The sequence below is a fragment of the Lissotriton vulgaris genome, chromosome 2_1 (genome assembly GCF_964263255.1).
Source record: "Lissotriton vulgaris chromosome 2_1, aLisVul1.2, whole genome shotgun sequence".
Classification (NCBI taxonomy): Eukaryota; Metazoa; Chordata; class Amphibia; order Caudata; family Salamandridae; genus Lissotriton; species Lissotriton vulgaris.
Window position 1 is genome coordinate 1969145743 of NC_141687.1, and position 20824 is coordinate 1969166566.

Genomic DNA, 20824 nt, shown 5'->3' on the forward strand with positions numbered 1-20824 from the left:
TTGAACCTTATATGGCTGATTCCAATATTCAGTTTCTAGCATTAAGATAATAACATTACTTGTTTTCTTGATCAGGAACAATTCCATTATTTTGTTGTCTCTATTAGAATTGATGCCAGTAACCACTATCAAGGCTGATATCAGCATGCAGTGCTTCTCTCCCCCAGGGTGACTACACGGGCCAGAAGAGCAAGAAATTCTTCATGTCTTTTAGGATGGTTTCCTCAGTCTCTCTGAAGCAGTGGTCTCTGTGGCAGTCAGACCAGTGTTGACATTTTATATTTTCCCAATTCACCCATCATTAACTTGACCTCAAGTGGATTACATTAAGGAATAATGTCCAAGTGTCTCAGGCAACATAAGGGAGCATGTCTAAACTGCAAATATCTAAAGAACTGCTGTTTGCGTAGGCCATATTCTGATTGGGGGTCTGCAAAAAAGCGATCGGTAGCGTGTGTCACTATGTTTTCCAACTTGGAGATGCCACTGGCATCATGTTCCCTGAAACCCAAGGGAGGGACTGGACTGGCCACTAAGGCATGTCCATTCACAGCAGAGTTTCACTAGACCTGTCAGTGGTCATCAGGGTCTCCCATAATGTGCACATTACAGTGACAGCAGCAGGTGAAAAGTCAAGGTTTGTAGTCTCCTTGTAAAGCAAATGTAATGACTGTATGTCCCCGCCTCATCAGCCAGACTACAGCTGTACCCAAGCTGAACCACACACCTTGTCATTAACCAATATTAGTTGGCAGGCTCATTATTAAGTTTGCATGTTGGCCATGCCCATGCACTTGTTCATCACCATGGTAGGTGTGCCACCATTCCCGACAATGAACCTCATCATTGTAGTTATTAAGTTATAGGGGGTGGAAAAGGGGTTATTCTGAAGCTCAAAAAGGTATGAGAACCCCGATCGTAGGGCCGGGGAGCAAGTAGGAATTACTGGGATCCAACTGTGGTTGTTGAGGCCTTTTACCACTGTTCTTGGGCCTGACTTACTATGGGCTTCGAGGAACTGGGCCAAGTACCCTTTTAGTACTTGTCTCTCAGTGGTAACGTGGGTCAAGCAGTCCAGGACTTCTCGAAGAAGAGGTAGATGTGAGGCGAGAACAGATTTTAAATTCAAAACACATCCAGCCACCCCAATAAATGATTGTCCAGTCTGATAGACAGAAGTGTCTCCAGTGGACCCCGCTCTGTCCAAGTGAACTCCTTCACCTCACAGGGCGTACTGGTATCAGTTCAGACAATAGCTGGTGCTACAGGATGGAGGCAAGTGTTCTTGATCCTCCTGGGTGTCCCCTCACCCAGCATAGGAGACTGGCATACCCGTAGTCCCCAGTCCTGGTCACAACAGGCAGAGCTCAGACTGAGCTTCTCCACCAGTGATGCACAGCTACATTTTGATGACTTAGTAGTCTCAAGCTCCTCTTTTTATAAAAAATTTCCAGACACACTTGTGATTTAGTGTCTCCATATTTTACGTTTTTGTTCCGGGGGTTTCTCACCTCGAAATTCCCACCACCATACTTGTGGTACTTAAATCTAGGTGACAACAGTAGCCTTACTCCTCCTGAGGGTAATGCTTTTGGGAGCCCCTCGTGTCTAAGTAGGCTGTAAACCATGAGATAGACCTATGTCATAGCCCACACGCGTGTCAACATGACTGAATAGTGGTCTAGGGGCGTGGCTACGGAGCCGAAGGGAATGGCGACGTGAGCTCGGAGCTTCACGCCTAATCCCCGCAATAATCCTGATTAAAGGAGCGGTGACACCTGCGAGAGCCTCACCGAGCAGACCGGAGGCAATAAGATCGGTGCCTGCACCCTCGGACAAGTGGAGGAGTGGAATAACGGCCTGCCAGCGGGGAACGGGACCATCGCGGGCCGAGACACGCAGGGGCTCAAAATGACTCTCCAAGTGGGCGCAACGGAGCAGTACCACTGGCTTGGGAAGCCTCATAATCGGCCGTCTGAGCGTGAGCCGTGTTTTACCTTCAGCGCGAGAGACTTGGCGGCGCTGAAGCACGCCCTGAGCGGGAGAAACTGACTGCTGGGCTCCGACTGAAACCGGGCTGGGACTTCAGCGCCGCGTGGACAGAGAAAGGTACAGCGAGGTGCCGAGAAGCGGAATCGGCTGCAGCCCCTTCCGACCCCTGACCACCTGGGGCTTTATCGAAGGATCGGCTCCCCCCCACACGACTGCAGGTGGGATGGGGGATCCCTGAGAGACGGCGGGACTACCGGCTCGCCTAAAGCGAGGAGGGGGGCTGCTGTAACCTGCTCCCAGCCGGGAGAAACACTGAGTGGCTCTCTCCGCACGCAAAAGCAGCGAGGGGGGCCGTCCCGCTGCGGCGGGAGACGGGGCGGTAGAAGAGGAGACCGCTGCCCGCGTCAAGGAAGGTGGAGTCCAGAGGGACACAAGTGAGGCTTCCCCCTGCACCGCCGGCCCTAGTAGATATCGGAGGCTCGCCGGCAAGCGGGAAGGCTGAGCCCTGCACCTGAGCCAAACACACACAATCGGAGACACAATCCTGTGGCCTGGAAGCCTCTGGAGCGGACACACAGCACACAGAGGGAGGATCCTGCGGCCTTGGCTCCCGGTGGCGGCTTGCGACCCCTGGCCTGCGCCTTAGATAGGCAGCCTGGCCTGCGCCTTAGATAGGCGGGTGTTCGTGAAGCCCTGACGGACTGGAACGGAGCTGCTTGGAAATTGAGGGTTCTCCTGTGAGCGCAGAGTGATACCGGATATGGGAGCCTGACTGGCCGGTCTGAGCCGGGATCGGGGACGGTGCGGCCTCTTCCCGGTGGCGGGGCCCTGAGGAGGAGCTGGTGCTGGAGGTGCAGAGAGCCGCCCTGTTGCGGAGACACCGGCGGGGAGCCAGCCCCCCGGCGCGACGGACACTGGGCCTGGTCTCTGAAGTCTTTGCTGAACCGGCGGAGCGAGTAGGAGGGCCCGCGCTCTGATAGCAGATGGAACACCGCATTCTGGGGAAGAGACACATAGTGGGCTAAACTGGAAACGAGCGCACAGGAGCTGATAATCCGGCAGGCACAGCAACGAAGGGCGGAGGAGATCGTGATAGCCACGGAGCCGTCACTGAGCTAGTAAAGACAGACGGACCCCCCCCTGGTGGCGCACTGACTTTAGCGAGCTGAGGTGGAAAGGACGTGAGACATTGTGCTCCGAAAGACTGCACGATCGCCGGAGCGCATTTTGCCATTGCACCATGGGGAAAACCAAAGGCAAGACCGAGGGGGCCGCGGCCTCTGAGTCCTTGGAGGGGGGCACTGTGGGACCATCGGACTTACAGCAGCTTCAGGACCGCATCCTTGAGGCTATTGCAGCAACCAGAGACGCCTTGCAACAAGACATTGCGCAAGTGGTAACCGGGCTGGGGCTCCTGCGAGCTGACCACGATAAACTCAAGGATAGAGTTAAAGAAACGGAAGTGACTTTAGAGGCTCTAGCCCCGGCCCACAAAACAATGGAAGCGCAGCTATCAGATGCTCTGGAGAGGATACAAACGCTGGAGAGGAGGGCCGAAGATGCCGAAAATAGAAGCCGCCGCAGCAATGTCCGGATAGTGGGCCTGCCGGAAAAAACAGAAGGGGACGATATGGTAGGATACCTGGATGACTGGCTAAAGACTCAGGTGGCGCCGGAAGGCCTGTCACCATTCTTCACCCTGGAACGTGCTCACCGTGTCCCGGCTAGGCCCCCCAAGCCAGGCTTGCCTCCGAGACCGGTGGTGGGCAAACTGCTACACTACAGGGACAGGGACCTCTTGCTCCAGCGTGCCCGAGAGGTGGGGCCGTTCCAAGTGGCGAACAGTATAGTGACCTTATTTCCGGACTATACATTCGAGACGCAGAAGCTGCGGGCCTCCTTCTTATCCATAAAACAGGAACTGCGGAATGAGGGAATTCTTTACTCCCTGCTCTTCCCGGCTAAATTAAGAGTTGTACTGGACGTCAAAACACACTTCTTCCCTACGTCGGCGGAGGCCTGGGACTGGTGGGAGACGTATAAAGCGGGCACGGATGGCGCCAAAGTTCGAGAGGAGCGGGAGCGAGCGAAGACACAAACGCGGAAATCCCAAAGGCTGCGATGGCGGCGACAAGGCTCGAAAAAACCTTCGGTGTCTCAGACGGAGGCAGAGAGACAAGCCGCGTTACAAGCAGTCGAAGCGATGTCCAATGCAGATGCCTCCCCATCACAGAGAGGTTCACACTCGGAGACCAGGGACACGGGATTAGAGTCGGAAGCATCAGAGACATGCAGTGCCAAGGGCCTGTTGGTGACTCCACAAACCTCGGAGGAGATCCTGAACATTTGATATACTGCGGATATTAGAAGGCCACTCCTACGGAGGACAGCAGTTGTGAAATGTAAGGTACTGCTGAGGGGAGGGCTCAAGCGGGGTGTACAGACCGCTGCTACTTACTGGGGGCGGGGTGGGCGGTTGTTACCACTTCCGGACCTAGCCACAACCCGATTGCCCTTAACCCCTTCCACGCTGATGACGAGCTGGGCTCGTGATGGCGTAGCCTCCTCGCACGCTGATGACGAGCCCAGTTCGTCACGTAACATGCGTTTTAAAAAATCTCAGCGCAGGAGCGGAATTCCGCTAGCGCGCATGAGGTTAAGGCGCCCACGGTTATGACCGTGAATTAGTCTGGCAGTTGAGGGGATTGACCTAGTTTGGATGGGTACTGATAGTTTGACATTGAGGCCTATTCTGGGGGGGGGGGGGGGTGGAGGAGGGTATTGTTGGGGTTGATATGGCTTATGAGCAAGGGATAGCAGAGAGCCAGGGGGGATATACTAAGCCAGACGTTTCAAAGGTTTGTTGGGGAGATTTCACCACTCATGCCACCACAGAACAGAGACAGGAACTGAACTACGAACTATGGGACAATGGCTAACGCAAACGAAGTGAGATGTATAACCTGGAATGTGCGGGGGCTACACACAATGGCACGAAGACATAAAGTACATGCCTATCTGGTCCGTCGAGGGGTACACATTGCACTGCTGCAGGAGACTCACATCACGAAGCAGGAAGGGATAGCGCTACAAAAGAGATGGCGGGGCCAGATATTCAACACCGCTTACTCGGCGTTTGCCAGAGGGGCATTAATATGCATCAGGGCGGGAGTCCCGTTCCAGGCGACAAGACACGTGATAGACGCTGAGGGACGATATGTAGCAGTGGCGGGCAGGTTGAGAGGGAGGGACATTACACTGTGCAGCATCTATGCTCCAAACACTGACCAGGTGTGCTTTTTCACTAGACTATCGGGGTCGTTGGCGCACTTCCTACAAGGCCCAATCCTGCTTGGGGGGGATTTCAATTCAGTAGCGGACACAACACTGGATAGATCCCACCCGCCATTGGCAGATTCTCCCGTTCCTTGCCTCACAAAAGGTAGACTAGATTGGCAGGAACGTTGGGGTCTGTTGGACGTGTGGCGCACACAACACACTGCGGAGAGAGATTATTCGTTCTTCTCGAGTCTCCACGACCTACATGACGGATTGACGCAGTGTTGTGCTCCCGGGAGGTCGTGCAGACGGTAATAAGAACCGAGTATCTAACCAGGACAATCTCGGACCACAATCCATTGCTGCTTGGGATGGGCTGGGTTGTGGAGGTATCGCGGGTCCCGACCTGGAGACTGCGCCCCGAGACATTGGACGATCCGCCTTTTCGACCGGACCTAAAGGAGGGAATTAGCCAATACTTCGTGGAAAACGAGGGGTCCACAACATCCAGGGCAATGGAGTGGAACGCTTTTAAGGTGGTGGTTAGGGGCCAGTGCATAGGAAAACATGCGGGTGCGCGGAGAGTGCTGTTAGAGGATTTGCGTAAGGCGGATTCCACACTGAGGGACGCTGAACGGGCTAGGCCAGGGCGCCCCGACTTGCAGGAAGAGGCTAATTCAGCTAAGGAGGCAGTGGCAGTAGAGGTGGAGCACCTTCGTAGCTTCGACCATAAAGCATATGTGCTTCGGGCCCATATTGAGTGGGACAAGGCGGGAGCATTACTTGCGTGGCTAGCCAACCCCACCAGGCGTAGCTCTCCGATACTAGCGATCAAAGGGGCGGAGGGACAAATGCACTACTCACAGGGGGGGATACTGGACTGTTTTCAGAGCTATTACACAACCCTGTATAGCATTGCACTGACTGGGCAGGAGGCCGACATACACTCCTTCCTGGGAGATCTTCAGTTGCCACACTTGGAGGAGGAACAAGCGACCGCACTGGGGAGGGACATAGAACTAGGTGAGATTCGAGGGGCAATTAAACGAATGGCTCGTAACAAAATGCCGGGACTAGATGGCCTACCCATTGAATTTTATAATACATACATAGACTTATTGGTGCCTAGACTACAGACGGTGTATAATGAGGCTAAGAAGACTGGTCAACTGCCCCAATCCATGCGTGAGGCCTTAGTGATCCCATTACTAAAACCAGGGAGAGCAGGAGAACATCCGGCCTCTTACAGGCCGTTGTCCATGTTGACCACGGACTATAAAATATTAAGTTCCATACTGGCGGAGAGGCTCCTACAACACATGCCTGGCCTGGTCCACGAAGACCAGTCGGGATTTATCCCTGCTCGGAGCACGACAATAAACATCAGGAGGCTTTCACGTTTGGTGGACAGCCCACACATGGCAGCCCGGACGCCCCTGGTCTTATCAATAGATATAGAGAAGGCGTTTGATAGTCTGGAGTGGAATTATTTATATAGGGCCATGGAGCATTTTGGACTAGGGGAAGGATATATCAAATGGACGCAGGTATTGTATGCGGCAGCGGTAGCTAGAGTGAGGGTAGGACCCCTTGTCTCACACCAATATCCAGTGGAAAGAGGCACTCGGCAGGGCTGCTCCCTGTCTCCCCTTTTGTTCGCCCTGGCGATCGAGCCCCTTGCGGCGGAAGCCCGCATGGGCAAGCATTTTCAGGGCATAGATTATAGAGGAGAGCAGCAATTCATCTCCTTTTACGCGGATGACCTGCTGGTATTTCTGGAAAACGGGACAGAAGCATTGAAGGGAGCGGAACGCTTACTGGAGCGATTCGGAGAACTCTCAGGACTGAAGGTCAACTGGTCGAAAACTTGCTTGTTCCCCCTGCGGCGGAACATGGCCCGGCCTGACCTCCGTTTGGAGCTTAGATGGGAGCCGGTTTGCTTACATTATCTAGGGGTATATATATACCACATGGCGACGGACGTACTGGAGGGCAACATTGGAAGATGCATACGGTCGCTGAAGGGCTGTATGGCCTTTTGGGCCACGCTGCCGCTGACAGTCACTGGACGCATTTCTCTATTGAAAATGGTCGCCTTGCCGCGCCTACTCCATTTCTTTCGTACCCTCCCTGTTTGGATTCCTCGATCTCTGTTTTCCCAACTGAAATCCCAGATGACCTCCTTCATATGGGGGACGGGCAGACGTAGGATTGCTCTGGCGACCCTCACCCGCCCGAAGGATGAAGGCGGTCTAGCGGCACCCGATTTTGAACTCTACTACCTGGCTGCACAACTGCAGATCTTTACACAGGAGGTAGCGAGAGTATATCGTGGACCGGAATATGAGAGGGATAGGGGCACCCCACGCCACGTCCTAGCCTGTATAACGCTACAGCAGAAAATAGCACAGGGAGATCTGACGCCAGAAGAACGAACGTTCAAGCTTTGTTGGGACCGCTCTAGGCGTCGGGCGGGAGTACAACATCCATATGCCCCGGAGATACCCTTGGGTATGTTAACAGCACTCCCCCACGGTGGGGACTGGTCCCAACTGCAGAGCTGGGAAGACGCAGGGGTACAAGTGGTGGGAGACCTCTACGAGGACGGGGCACTGGTGCCGTATCAGGAATTACAAGAAAAATATGAGCTGCCGAGGGGGGCTACTTGCTACACGTTGCGGTAACTAGGGCCATTCAAGCGCATTGGAGGGAAGGTCTTGTAGAGCCAATGACAACCATGGCCTGCCAATACACCATGATGGCGGCTGGAACCTATAAAGCAGTGACTTGTTTGTACTCGCGAATGCTCCGGGAAAATTTGCCACCGCTGTCGGCGCTGAAATCCAAATGGGAAGCAGACCTGGATAGAGAGATCCCGGAAACGGCTTGGGTAGGTTTAGTGAGGCGAGCCAGGAACAGCACGAGGAATGCGCGCTTTCAGCAGATCCAATTTTGTATGTGCTGCATAGGGCGTACTTAACACCGGGGAAAATGAAGAAATACTTCGGAACGGAGAATGCAAGATGCCCAAGATGTGCTCTCAAGGGAGCGGAGCTGGCACACATGTTGTGGTCCTGCCCTGGTCTCCGAAAATACTGGCAGGAGGTGGGCGACACTTTGTTGGAGGTGACGGAGAGAACAATCCAGTATGATATGGCAGTGTGTTTGTTGCACTGGTTCCCCCACACGCGTAAAAACAAAACTACGAGCATATTTATTGACATGGGCTTATTGATAGCCAAAAGGGAAATCACGAGAAATTGGAAGGCAAGAGTAGGTCCCACACACAGGAGATGGGCAACTGAATTCTTGAAATGGGCCGTCTGTGATAGCATACACAGATACCAGATGGCCCGCCGTAAACCAACTGATAGGGCACTAGACACGGCGGCGGCTTGGGAGACACTGGTCCAAGCCTTGAGAGACAGGGAACAACAGGGGGAAGGCGCAGAATTAGAAGACTTGGAGGAAGGCCCTAGCACAGGACCAGGGACATCGCAACACTAGGTTACACTTGGAAGGTGACTCCTGATTGCACCCATAGAAAAGGAAGAGGTGAATACTCCTGAGTGGGTGGTGGACACTTGGGGAGGGAGGGGGGGAGGAAGTTGGGGACATTTTCAGGGGTTGGGGAGTTTATAGAGTAGAACCACAGAAAAGCAGACGAGTGCATACTTCGGAGGGAGGGTTACACCGATCACATAGTACTGGACAACGGGTCGTTTCCTGTTTATCGCCGCCCGACCTCCGGGTTGTGGGCCGAAAGGCTGTGTAAAGATGTAGACGGAAACGGACAAATGTGAGAAATGAGCGAAGTAACCCAATGTGATAAATATGATACTGTAATTCTGCAATAAAAATTATGTTTTAAAAAAAAAATGACTGAATAGTGGTCTACCAAACATCTAGCAGGCAGCGATGGTCAGGAGTGGCTTCAAGAAGTAGTGTGTCCTAGAAAAGTATTTGTGGGCACTAGAAAAAATTGTTTACTGTCTGTACATATGTGGGTGTAATAGGTGCCAAATACCTCCTAGGACCAGTGACCTAGTGTAGACCGCGCGGATTATAGGGTTCCTCTGCGTGTGGCTGTGGGATTTTTCATGTGAGTGATCCATCTTCCATTGAAATTAGCACCTACAGTCACACTTCCTGGAGAGGGAAGTTTAATTTAGGATGCACCCATGCTTCTCTAGAAATGCTGTTTAGGGTAGAGGGGCATATACATTTAGAATGGAGAATAGCTTGCCGTACAGGTGGTCCAAGATTGGCACTTACTTGCTAAAGGGGTACCTTTGTGTTTCAGGAGTTGGAACGTTAAGTAGTGCTTAATCAATATAGCTACACCTCTTAGCCATCTTGTGAATTCCACATGTAGAATAGTGGAGAAGCCACATCTGGCCAAGAAATGGCAGCTGGTTTCCTCTAAGAGGAGAATGTCTGGGGCATGCCTGTTTGCTGCTGAGTACTGTGCCCAATTGATCTTGTCTAGTAGGCCGTTCACATTCCATGTGAAGAGTCCGATGGTATATATAGCGATGTCTATGCTTATAACTAGTCGAATAGAGAATAGGGGTTATAGAAGATAAACAGATAAAGCTATCTCAACTCCTCTCCTTCATCACTGCACTTCCAACCAGTAAATATCTATTGATCAAGTCTGAGTACCACATATGTGCCACCATTTCACAGTATAGGATTAGAACATCACAAATACAGCTATTTGAAAAGGTTTGAATACCGTGCAAATCATCTGTATGTAAATTGAGCTCTGCAATGGCATTGGAAGTCCAGCCTCCCCATTAGCTCTTCTCAGTTACCCGCCATGAGCCAAACAGAGATACAATAGCAGTGGGGCGTGGCCAGGAGCCGATGGAATAGGTTTCCTGTGTAGCTCCGGCAGGCCGATCCCCACTCAGTGCCACCCTGCAGAACTGAACTTGTCCGGGGATCCTATTAAGCACTCGAGTACCCCAACAGTACTGGGGAATAGGGCAATAAGTTCATTCGCCGAAAACGACAACTGCAGACAGCTACCTTGCTTGGAGGAAGACGCAGCCGTGTAACAAGATGCCGGCTGCCGCAGACAAACAAGGCCTGGGAAAAAGCTGGAATCAACGCTAGTCAACCGCGAGGCGGAGGCTGCCAGATTTCGGAGGGGGCTGTCCCGGAGCCATTGAGAGTGAGCACCTCCGCTAGGTTCCGGTATAACCGGTGTAGAGAGCCACCCGGGCTCTCTCCTACAATGTATCGATGAACACGCATGCATGCACCCCTCGGGCCATTATAGTGAAACTAGTGCGTCATACCTTTTGTTAGGTGCTGCTGCAGCCTACTGTCCACGGGCCCTGCCACGCTACATTGGCGACAAGGCCGGTTGTGCCTCACCTGTGCATCGCCGCCTGCTTGGTGCCCAGCTGGGGGCATGTGGTGCCCACCCGCGTCGTTCCGTTCCTGCCTGCTGTGAGGAGCGCTGCCCGGTGCCTCCGCGAGCCACTGTCGGTGTCTGCGGCCTGTGGTGCACCACCCCTGCGGTGGCTGCCTGTCCCGCATCTGCAAGGACCGGCCCCAAGTCCTCCGCCACTGTGCCCTGTACCAGCCCATGCGTCTCTCTGAAAGCTGGAGCGCGTTAAGCTGGTGGTGCTCGTTGCGGCTGGAGGCATCTGGGGTGAGTAGCTGCTGCGCGAGGATCCTCCCTCTGTGTGCCCCGCGGTGGTGTGATCAGCCTCTCCTGCTCCCCGCGCGGACTGCACCAACATAAGGCGTAGCGCTCCTGCCTTCAGCCCCCCGCCGCCATCTACCAGCATCTGGGCCGGGTGCTAGGGCCCAACTCTCACTGCCAACGTCCTGCTGCAAGGCCCAAAACTTGACAGCTGCCCAGCCTGCTACCTGCCCCCAAAAAGAGAGGGCAGAATTCCTCAGCCATCATCAAAGGGAAAAATTAAACAATAGAGAAGAAAAAAAAAAAGGAAGACACACTGGGATCCCAGGAAGACCCACCAGCACATACAAGGGTTGGGTGCCTGGTTGTTCCCCTGCATGTGCGCCGGGGAGACGCTATCACCCTAGTCCGTGCCAAGGAGCAAAGCCACCTCTTCTGCGCCATCAAGGCCAAAGAACAGTCTGTCGTACATGGCCACGCACATAGTGCGCACACCCACCCACGGATTCTCAGCGCCAAAGTCAAGCCTTCACACCTGCGTGCATACGTACGGTCGCCATGAGCAACCCACCTACGACTAGCACTGCCAGCCAACAGGCCGGGAGGAGCAGTCCAGACAGAGGTGCCAATACACCGCCCCAGGGAATAGCCATACGGCCGTAGCACCTCTACCACCTTTCAGTGAAGCCTCAGACCATACCACGTCTGCGCCACAATGGAAAGCGTGGGTTGGACGGCTAACCATTATTTCAAAGGCACCAGGGAAACCGATGGCACCATGAAACTGTCGCTTCTCATCTACTATGGAGGCTCAGAAATCTATGACCACTTTGAAACGCTCCCCAACACGGGCAACGGCGATGACTACGATGCAGCGGTCGTCACGCTCAACAGGCATTTTGACCCGCAACTTGATCCTGACTTCGAGAAGTTCAAGTTCAGGAGGGCGTCGCATTCGGACACAGAGTCTGTCGACATGTTTTACTTGCGGCTGCGCCGGCAGGCCAGCACGTGCACCTTCACGGATCATAGGGAAAGAGATACGAGAGTAAATCATCCTTGGGTGTCGCTCCAAACTCCTGCGAAAACTGATCCTTCGTCAACCAGGGATCTCGCTGGACGAGATCCTTGTCCTAACCCGCTCACGCGAGCTGTCGGATGTGAGAGCTGATAAAATGGAGGCTACACTACACACGCCAGTTGCCGTGCTACATGCGCCCAGGCACGTGCCCGTCAAGGAAGAGAAGGTCGTGGCAATCCAACGACGCCACCCGCCAAGCACAGAGAATGCAACCGGGTGGGCAGTGTGGATACTGCAGAGAGGATCACTCAGTGACAGCCATCTGCGGGGCAAAGGGGAAGACATGCTCACGCTGCAGCAAGCTCAACCACTACGCCAAAGTGTGCCGCAGTGGACTGTCCAGGCAAACCCCTTCTAGGTCACGAGGTATGTCGCAACAACTTCGCCAGGTCTCCATTGTCGATTCATCATCGACAAGGGAAGTCCCGCAGCAGGAACAGTGCCTCGCTCTTGACGATGATGATGATGATGAGGTGTTCGTCGAGTCGTATGTCAGCAGGACTGACCATCGCTGAAGGCCACCACCAATATGCTCCGTCTTAGTGGAAGGAACGGCGGTTCGGGCCTTATCGGCACCGGTGCCTCTGTCAACATGATGGACTCGGAGCAATACGACCGCCTGTCGCCACGGCCCCAGCTAGTGCCCTCCAGGGACCGGATTTATACTTACGGAGGGATAGATCCGCTTCCTCTCCGAGGAGTCATCCATGTCAAAGTCGCCAGTGGAAAGTACGCCACGGAAACCAGGTGCAACATCATATAGGGAAGAAATCGGACCCTACTCAGCTGCCACACAGCTGAAGACTTGGGGCTCGTCTTCTTTGCCAACCAGATCCATGACTCTCACGATGATGCCATCCTGAAGGAGTTTCCAGCTCTATTCACAGGACTTGGGAAACTCAAGTGGAAGAGGTTCAAACTCCACATTGACCCCACAGTGAGACCAGTCACCCTCCGACACCGGAGAGTGCCGTTCAATCTTTGCCCGCAGGTCGAGGAAGAGTTGGAAAAGCTCAAAGATCTCGACGTGATTGAGAAGGTCTCTGGCCCCACCTAGTGGGTATCCCCACTGGTCGTGGCTCCCAAACCCAAGCAGCCCGGAGCCATCCGGCTCTGCTTGGACATGAGGCTACCGAACACAGCCGTCAAGAAAGAACGCCATATTACTCCCACCATGGACGATATAGTGGCAGACCTGAATGGAGCCAAGTGGTTCTCAAAACTGGATTTAAACGCAGGGTACCATCAGTTAGAACTTGAACCCGAGAGTAGGTATATCACCACCTTCTCGAAGCACGTTGGCCTCCGTAGGTATAAGAGACTCAGCTTTGGGGTGTCGTCGGCAGCCGAAGTCTAACAAAACACCATCAGAGAACAGCTGTGGAGTCTGGAGGGCGTGATTAACCTCAGTGACGACATCCTGGTGTTCTCAGACATGTTAGAAGATCATCACACTCATCTCCGAGCCACCCTGAAGAGACATAGAATCCTGCAGGTTAACTCTTCACAAGTTCAAGTGCTCGTTCTACCAAGAATCTGTCCTTTTCTTTGGGTACATCTTCACCAGAGAGGGACTCCTAGTGGACCCCAAGAAGGCAACGGCCATCCGAGCAGCCAGCACGCCGAAGAACCCCACAGAAGTAAGAAGCTTTCTCGGCATGGTCACATACTGTGGAAGATTCATCCCAAACCTCGCTGCCATGTCCGAGCCGCTCCGGGCTCTCACACGTAGTGATCACAAGTGGGAGTGGACTGGGGCCACCAATAAAGCATTCAACGACATCAAGGCAGGACTGCTGGACAAAACGGTAAAAGCCTACTTCCATCCGGGGCGGCACACTGAACAAATTGTTGACGCCATCCCAGTGGGCCTGCGAGCGGTCCTTCTTCAGGAGAACAGCCCTGAAGTCTGGCGACCAGGGCCTACGCAAGCAAGGCCCTCACTGACACTGAGGAAAGATACGCTAAAATCAAGAGGGAGGCTCTGGCCATTAAATGGGCATGCCAACATTTTCACCTCTACTTGACGGCCAATAATTACACGTAGTGGGCGGGGGGGCGGAGCTAGTCAGCGTCGGAGATGGCCGCCTGAACCGTTTGCTCCTCTGCCTAAGACAAGATCCTTACAATTATCCTGCAGGTGATGATACCCAACTGAACAAATAAAGCCCCCTTACTGATTTGCGAAGTGAGGGGCGGACACTGGCCCGGAATCGACCGGCTCCGATCCCGTGAAGCGCTGTTTCTGGGACGTCTCGGCGGGCGGCGTCTTGAGCGGAGCCGCGGCCTACCAGGGAACCGCATGATAGAGCTGCCTGTCCCAGGAGACCCACTGACGGGGTGAGTGCACCGGACGGCTGCTGCCACAGGACACTGAGTTGCCTCTGCGCAATAGACGGTCGCGCTGGGACCGGACCCGCGCCGGGGTACGGAGAGTCTGTGCGAGAGTCTGTGCGGGAGTGTGGCGCCCGGCCTCTGGACCCTACTGGGGCACCAGCGCTTCACTCAAGCGCCCGCCTCCAACGGTGCCGCTGGGCCTACCCTCCCGCTGGGGCCTACCCTCCCGCTGGGGCCCGGCGCTGCCTGCGGAGGCGCCCGTTGATACGGGCCTTAATCTACCAAGACAGTGAGACATCGGGGACGTTCTGAGGAGGAGCGGCGTGGACAGAAGCTGGGTAAGCTGCAACAACTTCCCCCACTCTGCCTCAACAGCGGGCTGCGGCCGGGCAACGCGGCCTAAGGGGATCATTATCAGAGTGTGGGGAGGACGTCCTTGGTTCAGATCCTCAGCTTTGCCCCCCCCTCTCTCTCAAACGCCGGTCCGGAGCTCTGCCGTGAGAGCGCTGATTACACACAGAAGGTCTGCGAACTGGTTTACTTTCATGCTTTCTTCGCGACGCCATTTTGTGATGCGGAACGTGCACCCTTGGGCAAAGAGGAATCCCTCATGCTGACCGCAGCCGGGACGGGCCCTATAGGCAGTGCTATAGTTGCCCCTTCTGTGCTACATAAACACTCCATTGGCAAGCGCTGCTGGTGCAGGTCCTGTGGACTGAGAGCGCTTGGACTGACTGGGACAGACGAGAGCCAACACCCGGGAGTTGTCACGAACATGACCGGGGGCGACGTCTAGGGAAATTCTGATGGCCTTGTAATATCGGATCTGCATAGCTAACATATTTCCCCGACACTGCAGCTGGGCACAGAGACTTTGAGTTACGTAATTCGAGTTCTGCTAGAGGAGGTGTGATTCCAGGGAATTGATATGGGCTGTCCTGACAGAACACATACTGCTCGTTATGGAAAAGAATTTACAGGGCGGCACTGCGTCTCTGGGGACCAAAATGGACGCCCTAACGTACCTCATGGACCGCATGGCGGAACGGCTCGACAAACACGCCGAACGCCTGGACATGTCAGAGCGATGCATTGGTGAAGTAGAGGAGGCACAAATGACCCTGGACTCAGAGCATAAAACAGCTAGGCAAAGTGATCCAACTTCTCCAGGATAAGGCCGAGGATTTGGAAGCGAGGTCACGTAGATGTAATACACGTATCACTGGCCTACCGGAAAGCACTCCAACCGGCAATATGGAACTCTTTGTGGAGGCCCTTCTAAAGAAAATGTTGGGTGAGACTGCGTTTTTGGGAATGTTTGTGGTGGAGAGAGCACATCGTATGCTGGGCCTGAGACCTATGCCAGGGGCCCCCCCTCGTCCTATTGTGGCCAAACTTTTGAATTACAGGGAGCGTGGCGTTGCTCTGAAGCTGGCCAGAGAGAAGCAACCTTTGCACTATGAGGGGAGCACGATTATCCTCTTTCCGGACTTCGCGGCCAGAGTACAGGAGGCACGTCGCCAATTTGTTCCAATGAAGCGCCAACTGAGAGAGCTCGGGGTCGACTATGCAATGCTTTATCCAGCTAAACTGCGGGTCAACAGGCAGGGGAGGTCTACAATCTTCACGGACCCAAAAGCACTGCAGAAAGCCATGAAAGACTGGCGGAGGGACCGGCAGCGCTTTGCGGACGACGAACTATCGGAAGAGGCCTCGGGTGGGCCCATGGATGAACAAGACTGACTCTGCGACCTGCTAACAATTGTGCTATTTTGCCGCAGTGGCTGTAGTGTGTAGTGATCTTCTTCATATAGCTTCGGACGTTGCCACACTGCAGTGGGACAGTACCTTGGCTGCATTGATGTTTCATTGTGGATTGCTGTGAAGACGCATGGTACCAGTGAGTCGTGAGCGAAATGGGGGAGGGGTACGTTTCACTTTTGGGGTAAGTGATTGAGATTTTCACGTGCGAGCTTTATGCCTCCTATTGTACCAGATATAAGCTGTATATGACCCTACTACTGATAGGAATTGGGATGTTAGTAATCTATGGGAAGCCACTTGCTTGCTTTACACTATGTATGTAGTGGAAGGGGTCGTATTGTACGATGTGACAGCTATGGCGAATAGGTAGAACCCCTAGTGGACATTGGATACACACTGGAAATTATAGAGGGCTCCGATTATCACCTAATACTGTATTTGTCTGGGCGGGGGGGCGGGACGGGGCGGAGAGTTTCCATAACATCTGTTACTGTAGACTACTTGAGAGCAGGCTACATACGCCCCTGAGTGTGGAACACTTCCCCTGCCTGCCTTCCTTGCTGAGGGCACTTTTCTTTATTGTTTTGCACTGATAGTTTGCTTTTGAATTTGGTTCAGGTATGCGGGTAGCGGGGTGGGGGGAGGAGGGGGGACTTAATGATTATTTGGAAACAGGGGGAGAGATGGGGGGGGGTGGGGACTTGGGGCGCGGCCATGTTGGGGTTGGGCATGCGTGGGTGGGGGGAAGGGCATGGCTGCATGATTTTCTCTTGTTGTTGTTTATGCAAATGGTTGAATGCATATTTGTTAAGGATGTACTAGGGACTTTTATTGGCAGAGATGTTGACAGATGTGCGCGTTGCTTCTTGACAAGTAGTGATGCGCTTGATGACATACACCCACATTGCCCCCACAATGGCCCGACACTTGCGCGGCGATGGCGTGGTCCCTCCATGCCCCCTATCCCCTATCATGACACAACAGCCGCAGGACAATGACACTATCACTTTGTTGACCTGGAACATTAGGGGTCTAATTGACCACAGGAAGGTCCGGATGGTACTTCAATACCTTTCAAGACATGCGATTGACATTGCATTATTGCAGGAGACCCATTTAAGATCGGACAGTCCGACGCTACGCTACAGGGGGCTACATAATCACGTTCACGCTGCTGGCTTCACCTCGAGTGCCAGGGGAGTGCTGACTTGGGTGAATCCAAGGTTCATTTTGACACTTCTGCCGATTGATACGGACCCTGAGGGATGCTACGTGATCACGAAGTGTACTGGTAAAGGTATGACATTCTACGTGATCAACACATATAGCCCTAACTTTTACTGCCCCTCGTTTTATGTGACGCTTGCTAGTAAAATTAGAGATTTGAGCGAGGGACAGGTCCTATGGGGCGGCGATCTAAACTTGACGCGGCACCCGGCCCTGGACCGATTGGATGGACCTAGCAGACGCCCTTCGGCCTCGTCTCGCGTCCTTGACGCTGAGATGACCCGACTGGGATTACAGGACGCTTGTAGGTCTAAACACCCATCACAAGGGGGGTACACGCACTACTCATCACAATATGACATTCACACCCGCATTGATTATTGGCTCCTCTCTGCGCATCTCCTCTCCAGGGTACAGGCGTGTGTGATACTACTGCGTACTTATTCGGACCACTCCCCGGTGCTAATTACCCTCCGCGCTCCGGCTCGTCGCCCTTCTCCTTTTTCCTGGCGACTACCTCCATATGCGCTACTCAATGACACTTTTCGCGAAGAGTTGGCTACTGGCATTGACGAATTTTTTAGCAGAAACTAGGGCACGGTGGACACCTTCCTTACGGTGTGGGAGACCTTTAAAGCGTACATGCGTGGCGTCATTATTTCCAAGCACGCTGGAGTCCTCAAATCCATCCGAGATCGCCTGTCGCTCTTAGAGAAAAGGCTGAAGGACATAGAGGCGCGTCATATGCGGGATCGGAGGGCAGACCTGTGCAAGAGCTAGCGCAAACGATTCGTGAATACCACGACGAGGCAGATGCTGAGGTAAATCATCTTGGGAAGTACGCTATTGCCAGATCGTATGGCGAGGGTGAACGTCCAGTTGCGGTTTTGGCCAAGATGGCTAAACAACGCAGGCAAAATGCGACTATGCCCGTTGTGAGCTCTCCGCTCACTGGGGAAGAACTAGATGACACTCAGGTGGCGGTCCGTTTTGTGAGTATTATGCTGCGCTATACGCCTCTAGAGGGCCGATATCGGAAGAACGTATCATGGATTATCTAACATATATTCAATTACCCTTGGCTCCCCGTGAGTTCCTCGCGCGTCCGTTTGAGAGGGAGGTGATTGTCTGGGCGTTGTCATCTAGAAGGGCGGGCAGCGCTCCGGGTAGGGATGGTTTTCCAGCCTCGTTTTACAAGATGTTTTCCGAACTGCTGATATACATCTCCAACAGCGTGTGTCCGATTAGGATCATTTATGACGGAAACCTTCAGTATTGGACGCGGCACTAGACAGGGCTGCCCCCTCTCCCCCCTCCTTTACACCTTGGTTGCCGAGCCCCTTTCGTGCGCTTTGCGTGAGTACCAAGGGCATCGCGGTATCCATTTTCCTGGGTACAATTTGATAGTGTCCACGTACGCGGACGACACCTTACTTTACGTGCGAGACCCGGTGTAACGACCGGATTTTCGGACCAGATAGAATCAGCTCACCAAGACACCACCAACCCAGCCGAAACGTAACCACCTCCCTCCTCAGGATCTACTTACCAAGGCCCCTGGGTACCTACCTGAGGATGGGGAATTAGCAATATACAAACTCATATCATCAAAAACACCACTAAATCTATAGGATTACTAGGAATACTCACTATTTACTAAGGAATTCCATATTCTATACCACAATCATACCTTATAGTCTCGCGGCAACTCAGACCCAGACTATGCTACCCTCCTACTCATAGTGAAGGGGGCAGTTCTGATTACTTACCATTACACACTGACCACAATCAGTGCTCACACAAGCCACAATCCTGTGGGTATACACATTGATCACAATCAATGCTGTCACTCTCTCACACAAGCCACAATCCTGTGGGTATACACATTGATCACAATCAATGCTCTCACTCTCTCACACAAGCCACAATCCTGTGGGTATACACATTGACCATAATCAATGCTCTCACTAATGCCACTCTCTCTAGCGGCAATCTCTGTCCTATGAATACCTTCATCTCTCTCTCTCTCTGTTGGGAAGTTTCTCTATATATCTAATATCTACTGGGAATATATCATACACAATTGTTATATTTTATGTGGTAGATAGACAGTTCAATCCTCTCACACAAGAATGGCCAAATTATTGCATTTAAAGGTTATCTCCCGACCTGATCTACACACAATCTTCCATGCTCAATTATCTGCAGGGAAGGGAATGTCACATCCTTCTCCTGTCAGCATTTGGGTAAAAAGAAGGGTTAGCTCTGTCCTATAAGATAACAACCAAATGTAATTACTATATGCAAAGGTTATTCTCTGATATAAGTGCTCTCTGCTCCATTGCTCAGTTACCACTTACCCGGACGGGAAACACATCCGTCCACATAACAGCATCTGACTAGAAGAAAGGTTAACCCTATCAAGAAATAACAGTTACACAATGGTTCACTAAGAACTGGGGTCCCTTTATTACACAATAGCAAATTATAACATCACAATAACGAGCAATCTAGACATAGCCTGAAAAGTAAAGGGGAATAGACACATACACAGATCTGCGGGGTCTCTTTATTATAATGGAAAACAAGAAAGCTTTACTACTAACACATCCACATGTAGCTGAACTGTAAATAGCTAAAAAGGGAAATGGATTATAACAGACTGCACACCGCTGAAAGAAAAGGGATTAATCAGTGTAACAATACAGTAGGGAATCTAGCCTAGGAGGTAAAGGAAAAGATTAATATATATATATATATATATATATATATATATATATATATATATATATATATATATATATATATATATAGGCACTAATATAACAGGACAGATATCACATGATTATTATGAAGTCTTGTTCTAGCTGTCATCTGGGTTCCTCTCTCGTCTGTGCCTTGGCTCATCTCAGATTCTCCCCTGCACTCTTGGACACACATCTGCGCCGATCACTCTGCACTGGATTCCTCTCTCCCACAAACTGTCTTCACCTTCCAACTTCAGTCTAATGGTATAGTTTCTGCCGCTCTGATAACCGTTCGCTCCAGTAGCTTCTTCACTCTGTCTGATTGTTTTAGCTCCAATGTCCAACTCACTCCAGCTGCTCCCACAGACTAATCCACGATATAACTTCAGTCTCTTCCAAAAGGTATCACTCCAAACTCCAGCTGTTAACTGCCTGCTCCAACTGATCACAACTCCTTTTGACAAGTAACTGCTTCTGACTGTTTTCTTCAGCTCCAAAAATCATCTGACTGCTCTCTACAGCTCCAAACACCATCTGACTGCTCTCTCCAGCTCCAGCAACCATCTGACCCCTCTGCCTCTCTGCACTTCGCTAATATGGAATGCTCGCTCCTCATGGAAATTTCCAACAGAAACTACATCCCACCGAATTCCTGTGCCAGCTCCAAGGCTCTCCGTGCAACTGCAGTGGCCATCTGCATGTTACCTCTGGGCCCAAGAGACAAACACATTTCTTTGA

General features: G+C 52.6%; 1 protein-coding gene across 2 annotated transcripts in view; it reads left to right on the plus strand.

Annotated features, from left to right (window-relative positions):
• VPS33B (VPS33B late endosome and lysosome associated) overlaps window positions 1-20824 on the plus strand; it is a 792141-nt gene that overhangs the window by 107544 nt on the left and 663773 nt on the right. The gene's annotated exons all lie outside the window — the stretch shown is intronic.